The following is an 8,126-nucleotide window of genomic DNA, read 5'->3' as shown; positions in this document are numbered from 1 at the left end:
TTTGTTGTCTGACTTCAGGCTAAACCTTTGGAGGAGTTCTACTGTAGAGAGGCCAATCCACCTAGCATCATATCTTTGGACTGTGGGAGGAAACTGGAGTACACAGAGAAAACCCACACAAACACGAGAAGAACATGTAAACTCCACACAGACAGACCCCTTAAGGCCAGAATCGAACCCAGGACCCTGGAGCTGTGAGGCAGCAACGCTAACCACCATGCTGCCCATTCTTTTATGAACAGTCACCCTTAAATGTTAATATTGCATGAAAATAATTATGCATATTTGCTAAATTGTAATGAAAACAGCTAAAGAAATAAATGTACATTGCATCCGACAAAACATAAATGTACATTGCATCCGACAAAACATAAAAAAAAAAAAAAAAAAAAAAAAAAAAAAAAATGAAATACACTTTAAGGTGGGGGACTCAATTTGTCCCATTTCTGTAGAAGACCTGTTTAAGTGCACAAGCTCTTTTGAACCACAAGGTGGCAGTATAATTCCATAGGCCCTTTTCTTTTTTAACTGCATGAGCTAACTGTTCTGAATAAGATCTTCTTCACACCTACATTTTGTGCAGCATAACATAATGGCTAAAATAAGTGCCTTGGGGGGTATGTGTTATTGATTTTATTGCATCTCTAATCAGCTCTAGTAGAAGGCAACATGTTTGTCCTTGTCTGTATGTCATCTCGTTTCCTTTTCACCTCAACATCATAGCATAAAAGCATCTTTCTTTACTAAGTTTTGTCTCGCGCACATCAGTATTTAAAGTTATAATATGTATTTAATTTCCTCTCTTGGAATGCATATCCCAAAACAAGGGGGGCATAATGAGTTGTTCATATATCTTGCAAATTGCTAATCCAATTGTGATGAAACTTGGTTAGGACATTCTTTAAGTTATTGTGAGTATTGAGTTGTTCAGTGCGATCTGCAATATTGCTAATCCAATTGTGTGAACCTCTTGGTTGTTAGGGACATTGTCTAAGTTTATTGTTGTTGCAGTATTCAAATATTAATGTGTATACCTATCCTATGGGTTTCCCATTGAAATGCAACCGATTTAGTTTTAGGGACTACCATTTTTGTCAGGAATTGAGGATATATGATGGAGCACTGTCGTAGGTTTATATGGTTGGTGGACTTATGTAGACCCCCCACCTACAAATCTGTAAGTGTATACCTATCCTATGGTTTCCCAATTGAATGAAACATAGTTAGGACATTCATTTTTGCAGAATCTGAGGATATATGATGGAGCCTGTCCGTCTTTTTATATGTTAGTACTTATGTTATCCCCCCCCCCACCAGGACTTGATAGAGTTGAAGCTTATGAGTCAGAGGCTTGCCTTTTTTAATAGTCATTTAAAATTAATTGATACCCCAAACATGTTTTTTTTTCTCCCTAAATTGTTTACACAAAATTGTTTATTATTATTTATTTATTTCTTAGCAGACATCCTTATCCAGGGAGACCTTACAATTGTTATAAAATATCACAGTACAAAGTATCACAAAATTATAGCTCTGTGTGACAGAGAAAGAATGAATCTTGATTATAAATCTCCTTCCTGACCTGTGAGTGCACTGTGTAAAGGGAACAGAGTGCCCCAGACTGGATGGTCTGACAATTCATTCCCAGGTTTAGGTGGAAGTCGGCCATCTAGAAAGGGGGCGGGGCGACGGTACACTAAATCATCGACCCGGAAGCGATGTGGCAACCTCGGATTGGATGAAAAACTATTGCACTCGCTAACCAAGGGGGTGTAGCAAGGCGATCTGCTACTTTGTTATGGTTTTGGACGACCCACTGAAGGACCGTGTGTGTACAGTGAGTGCTTCATGTTTGTTTTGTTTGCTGTGTTAATTGTACTGTTTGACTTTTATAGATGGCTAACACATCCGGGAGCTGTCGCTTAAGTCCAGCACCCAACCCGGACTTCACTGCACTCTTACTCACTGAATAAATTGTATTTCAGCACCTGCACTGCAGCAGTCACTATGGACTGGTGATCATCTTCGTGTTCTGTATGTGTTTAATACCATGTCTATTCTTTTGGGACTGAACCCTGTGTTTATTCAACTGAGCAACACACATCATTGTGTATTGCCAGTCCTCTATTTATTTACTATTGCCAAGTGAAGTTGGAATTACAAATAAACCACCATTTCACCATTGTAACAATGGCTTTTTGTGTCATGTGGGTGGTAACGTCAGACTAGGAAATCAAACATTAACACAGGTTGTACAGGGAAAATGGCGCTGCTGTATGCTGTATTTCATAATTAACAAAAATGAACAATTTAAACAAAACCACACAAATAAATGGGCATATTGGCCAAAACAAAGCAAACAATAAACAGTAATGCACGTTTACTTTAGAACGAGTACCTTTTACTCTCTGGCTGGTAGCATTCGCTCTCGCTACGATTCTCCTACTCTCCAACAACAACAACCATGAGCCCAGAGTGGGTCTTTTATATCTGTGGCTGGAGCCTTAATTACCCATTAATAAATGACCTGATTAAAGCTCTAGCCACAGTCCCACGGATTTTATTGGGACGGGGAATTTACCCCCATCCATGCTTGCTACACTTTTTGCCAGTTTCAAATAATAAATAATAATGTCATTAGTCTGTCCGCACATAAATACAATACACACACACAACAACAACAACAATAATAATAATAATAATAATAATAATAATAATAATAATAATAATAATAATAATGAAAACAATAATCATACATAAAATATACACAAGGGTAGGGCACCCTGTCACCAATACTTTGTTGTTTGTCCTTGTCTTGAGCACTGCATCACCTCTACACCTGCGCACTGCAAACCACTTTGCCACACTCAGTTAGACTTCCATTCAGGAACTCGTAACTAATTATATACCTGACAGGAAATAATGCTGCAGAGATACTCAAATTAATTGGGTCCCTTTGGCGTTGACAAATAGACACATTAACTGGCAATGCTACATTTCAGTAAACATTTCTTGAAAAATATTTAAACATATTCAAATAGTTTGATTTAAGGGACACCTTGAAATGGGACAGGACAGAGGACTGGCCTTCATGTTTGTATAAATCCCAATTCACATTTAAAATGGCTTTATTTTGACATTCAAGATGTGAGTCAGGAAAGCAAAATAATCACAAATGAATGCAGTTCTGATGCTTGCTGAACAAGGTAAAAAGATCAACTAGGAATCAAATCTTTATTTCTTGCAAAATAATCAGTTTGGATGCCTAAAGGAATCCAGAAATGACCAATAACTAACAAAGATTGCAACACAAATGTGCTGTGAATGTCACTTTTCACATCACAGGTATTTTTTAAATTTTGTAACTATTTGCTACGATTATCTTAATTCCAACTGTACCTTCTATCATTTACAATACAAAATTCACTGGAAATAATTAGCCAAGCTGAAATTAGAGATTGTATCCTATACTTCTATGAAAATGACTAGCACAGCTGGTAAGTAACACTCCTCTGGATGGAAATCAGCCCTCTCCTTACAATATTGACATGCTGATGTGGGAAATTAAGCAGATTAAGCTGCCATTTACCATTAATTTCTTATTTGTTCAGTCAAAATGCAGCACTGTAATGGCTGACTCAGCCAAGCACAGTGTTCTAATCAGGACAGTTTGTTAGTAATTCAGATATTGCTCTTGGCAGTGATTATCTAAATGCATTATCTGAGTATGGCACAGTTAAATGCAATATGAGATTCACATACAACCAGCTGCAACCCAACATCTGCTGGAGACTTTAAAAAGCTGAATTTTAATATCTGGAGGTGCTATTTAGAGAATGCTTAACAATAATTATTAGTTGAGAAATGGCTTCATGTGCTCTGGTCTGTTTACTATTTTTTTAGCTTGCAGCAACAATGACAGGCTATGTCCATATTATCAAGAGAAGCAATCTAAAAAATACAAAATTAAGAAACAATAATACAATTTTAAGGTCTGTTTGAGGATTTTATAAAGAAGTGCTTATAAACATTGTCAGAGGTGAAACTTTCAACCCTCTTTTAAAACAGTTGAATATGGTTTAATGGCCTGCAAACTTGATCAAGATGGCTGTTAATAAAATCCATAAAACAGTCCTTAAAGGGTAAGGCAGTATATAATATAACCTGTTTTAGTTAGTCATGTTGTTCAGTACCAATTCAAACTGAGTGACAATATATTCTGACCTTTACAGTGTTCTATTCATCATCCATTTTAATTATTGGTAATTACCATTTTTATGACATTTAAGTTGTGATAATGGTTCATTGATAATTTAAAATCCTTAGATTTTGTTGAACAGTTTGGATTCTGCTGTAGAAGAGTTTAAAGCCAACAAGTGGTAGGTACTTCAATAATCTAAGTGTGCAAAATACTACTGAACCTCATTTCCAGAGCAGACTATGAGAATTGACAGCTGCAGCCATTACATTGTACATTGTCAAGATTTGATCTCCTCTGCGCAATTCTATGATTCATTTTTCCCACTTGGCCTAACTCCTGTCTGGTTTCCAAGGCAACATTCTCAGGTTTAATAAGGGATTAAGGAAAGACGAGAGGCCTCTGAAGAAAAGTACTTGTCAGCAGTTTCTAAGGACAAGATTTTCTGTCCAAGTACAAACATTAGCAGCTTCATGAAGTATGATTCTAAAATGCTTTATCACTGTGCCACAGCTACGACACTGGGGGCTGTAGTGGAATAAAACTGAAGGAATGAGCATTCATTGGGTGGCACAAACAAATTAAACAAACAATATTAGTACTAGTATACCTTGTTTTAAAGCAAACTCACCCCTCACATTATACCAGTTAATGACACATGTTTCTTTATAATTTTCCTACAAGCAGTAAATAGACAGATTGTTAGAACTGAAGTTGGAATTAGACTCAAAAGCAGCAGTGGTAGGGATTGGCAGAACATTTCAGAGCCAATAAATCTTGACATACCAGAATTGCTGTCACAAAAGTTACAACACTGAACTGCTCTTCATTACCAGTGGCACTATTTGTAAAAACATGTTATTAGATAAATATATGATACGTGTATGAACTTGTGTGTCAGCTAAAAGATTGCTTTGATTTTTAAATTATATCGATTGTCGAAAAAAGAAGGGAAAGACGGGACTTGACTGAAGTCTTTAAAATCATAAAAGGTATAGATAAAGTTAACCCAAGAACAGAGAGAAGAACAAGGGGGCATAAGCAGAAGCTGAATAAAAGTAAGTTTAAAACAGAAGGTAGGAAGCACTTTTTTTTCAGAGTTGTAAATGCATGGAATAAATTACTAGGTGAAGTAGTAGGATCTAAAACACTGGGAACATAAGAAAAAGATCAGAGTCTGTGCTTTTAAATAAGTTACCCCCAGTAGGGGAAAATGGTATTCTAACAAGGGACTTGTTGGGTTAAATGGTCTTTTTCTCATTCTCAGACTTTGCTTATGTTCTTAATTGTGTGAGCATATGACTCATTTTCATTTGGGGCTGATAGGTGTCATGAAAACTACTGTGGGAAACAAAATGTTTTGTACCATTAAATAAATATACATCCACAATATCAAAGAAAACATTAGTTCAAAGATATATCACTGTGGTTAACTACGCTTTAAACACTGGTTTACCATCTGTAATAAATAAATAAATAAATAAATAAAACTTTGCTTGTTGTACCATGCCTGTCTGTGCTGTACCAAGCTTGGTAGACTTTATCATTCTTTTCTCAAAGGCACTTGACTAACCGTGGTTTGGAACAAAAGTATTTGATTGACATTTAGAACATAGAACATAGAGCTGCAAGTAGCTGTTCCATGTGATTGCTATGGGAATCAGTGCCCTTGATGTGAGCAACACACTGTGAAACAAACAGCAGGGTACCCACACATCCATCACTCAGGAGTCTGTTAGGAATTGCTATATGACTCCACTAATTCCCACTCCCACTAAGACAAATCAAGCCAAACCACACTGATCATGACTACAATACACAGCAGTAATAACACCAAACTTTTCATACAAAAAGAATAAACGTTAGGGATATGCATCAATGTATTTAGACTAGGTTGTATTAATTACACCTGCTGGTGAATTAGCAGTGTAATGACTTCCAATTGAGGCCAAGAATAAAGCAGGATAGGCTCCAGTAGCTTTTGTTGAACCAGAGCTGAACATCAAATGGGAATATTACAGCCCAGGAAGTCATTGGATGAAAGGAGAGCTAACCAATTTATAAATTAGCACCAACAACCTTGGTTGGTTGACTAAAAATTGAAAAAATATAGCATGAGGCCAAACAGGACATATTACATAAATTACATTACAGTTAAAAAGAGCTGAAGAGTCAGTTTAGTACTTTCGAATGTTGGGGAAGTGGCCTTGACAATTTTAATATGTTGAAATGATGGGGCTGTGAAGTAAGTTGCCATATTATTTAATACGTCTGGCTTTGCATCTCCTCTCGTGATATTAGAAAACAAATCACTCTGGGAATCAAATGACACATTTTTTTGCTCAGTACTTTTATTTCCATAATTTAAGATTTTATTACATACTTTATTTTTTACATAAAGAAATACCATTTAAATATACAAGGGATTATATAGCATATGTTGTGTGTGTGTGTGTGTGTGTGTGTGTGTGTGTGTGTGTGTGTGTATATATATATATATATATATATATATATATATATATATATATATATATATATATATATATATATATATATATATATATATATATATATATATATATATATATATATATATATATATGTGTGTGTGTGTGTATATTTATGTATCTTTTATTTCTTTATCTTACACAAACACAACAAAAACAGTAACAGTGCAAGAACATATTTATTAGGAGTCAACCCATATAATTCCACTTGCCTATATACAAATTAATATTTGTTATGTATTGCACTGTACGTACTAGACCAAATTCACAATTGACCATATATAATTGTAAAGTTATATATATTTATATATATATTTACAGTTGTACTCAAAAGTTTACATACCCCAATGGAAATTTACAATTTGTAGAAATTTCTCAAAAACAAAGAATTTTAGGAAAAATCTTTTGTAGCAAAAATGATGATGAAAAAAAGTTACAAGAACTAGATGACTACAATTATTTATTTCAGCATTTTTTTTTTTTTTTTTTAATGATTAGGATATTTGTCACTGAGCGATTTTGGACCATTCTTCAATGCAAAATTGTTCCAGTTCATTCAAATTCTGAGGATTTCTCTTGTACACAGCAGACATTTTCTGCCTAATGTCTTCAGGTATTTCCCATATTGACCAATTGGTAGTGACAGCAATCGTCCTATGCCTGACCCTTTTATACTCTCTTTAAGAATGTTCACCTACAAGCTAGCATTTTAAAGACTTTCTAGAATTATGTATGTTATCATATTGAAATTTCTAGCATCTTGTAGACAACACTATCATAGCATCAAAGGGTGTGAACACTTTTGAATCGGTATTTCTTGGAGTTTTGCACAAAAAAAAAAAAAAAAAAGCTGAAATAAATAATTGTAGACATCTATTTCTTGTAACTTTTTTCCCTCATCCTCAAAAGCAAAACATTTGCTACAAAAGATTTTTCCTAAAATTCTTTGTTTTCGAGCAATTTCTAGACATTATAAATTTCCATTAGGGTATGTAAACTTTTGACTACAACTATATATATATATATATATATATATATATATATATATATATATATATATATATATATATATATATATACAGTATTTTCAAGCATTTTGTTAATTATCTTTCACACTTATCTGTTAACATGGGTGAAAGATGTCAACAGCCAAGGCAATGCTTATTGTATAGTGACAAGCCTTCTAGTTCTCGAATAGCAACTACTGTAGATTAAGTGAGCAGATAAAATACATGTTTGTGGTCACCTTGAAACAGCAAGCAGCTTGAAATGGATTGTAAAACGCATCCCTAAGTAATGGGCTAAGATACATGCATTTGTTAGTTTAGTTTAACCAAAACTAGTACACTGACTGAAACCATTGCAAGTATTTCAGTCTTTTAAATTTGTCTGGAGATATTAAGCCAACTCTTCAATTGAAT

This window comes from Polyodon spathula, chromosome 2, assembly GCF_017654505.1.
Source record: "Polyodon spathula isolate WHYD16114869_AA chromosome 2, ASM1765450v1, whole genome shotgun sequence".
Classification (NCBI taxonomy): Eukaryota; Metazoa; Chordata; class Actinopteri; order Acipenseriformes; family Polyodontidae; genus Polyodon; species Polyodon spathula.
The sequence above is the reverse complement of the archived record's forward strand: the minus strand, read 5'-3'. Positions refer to the sequence as shown.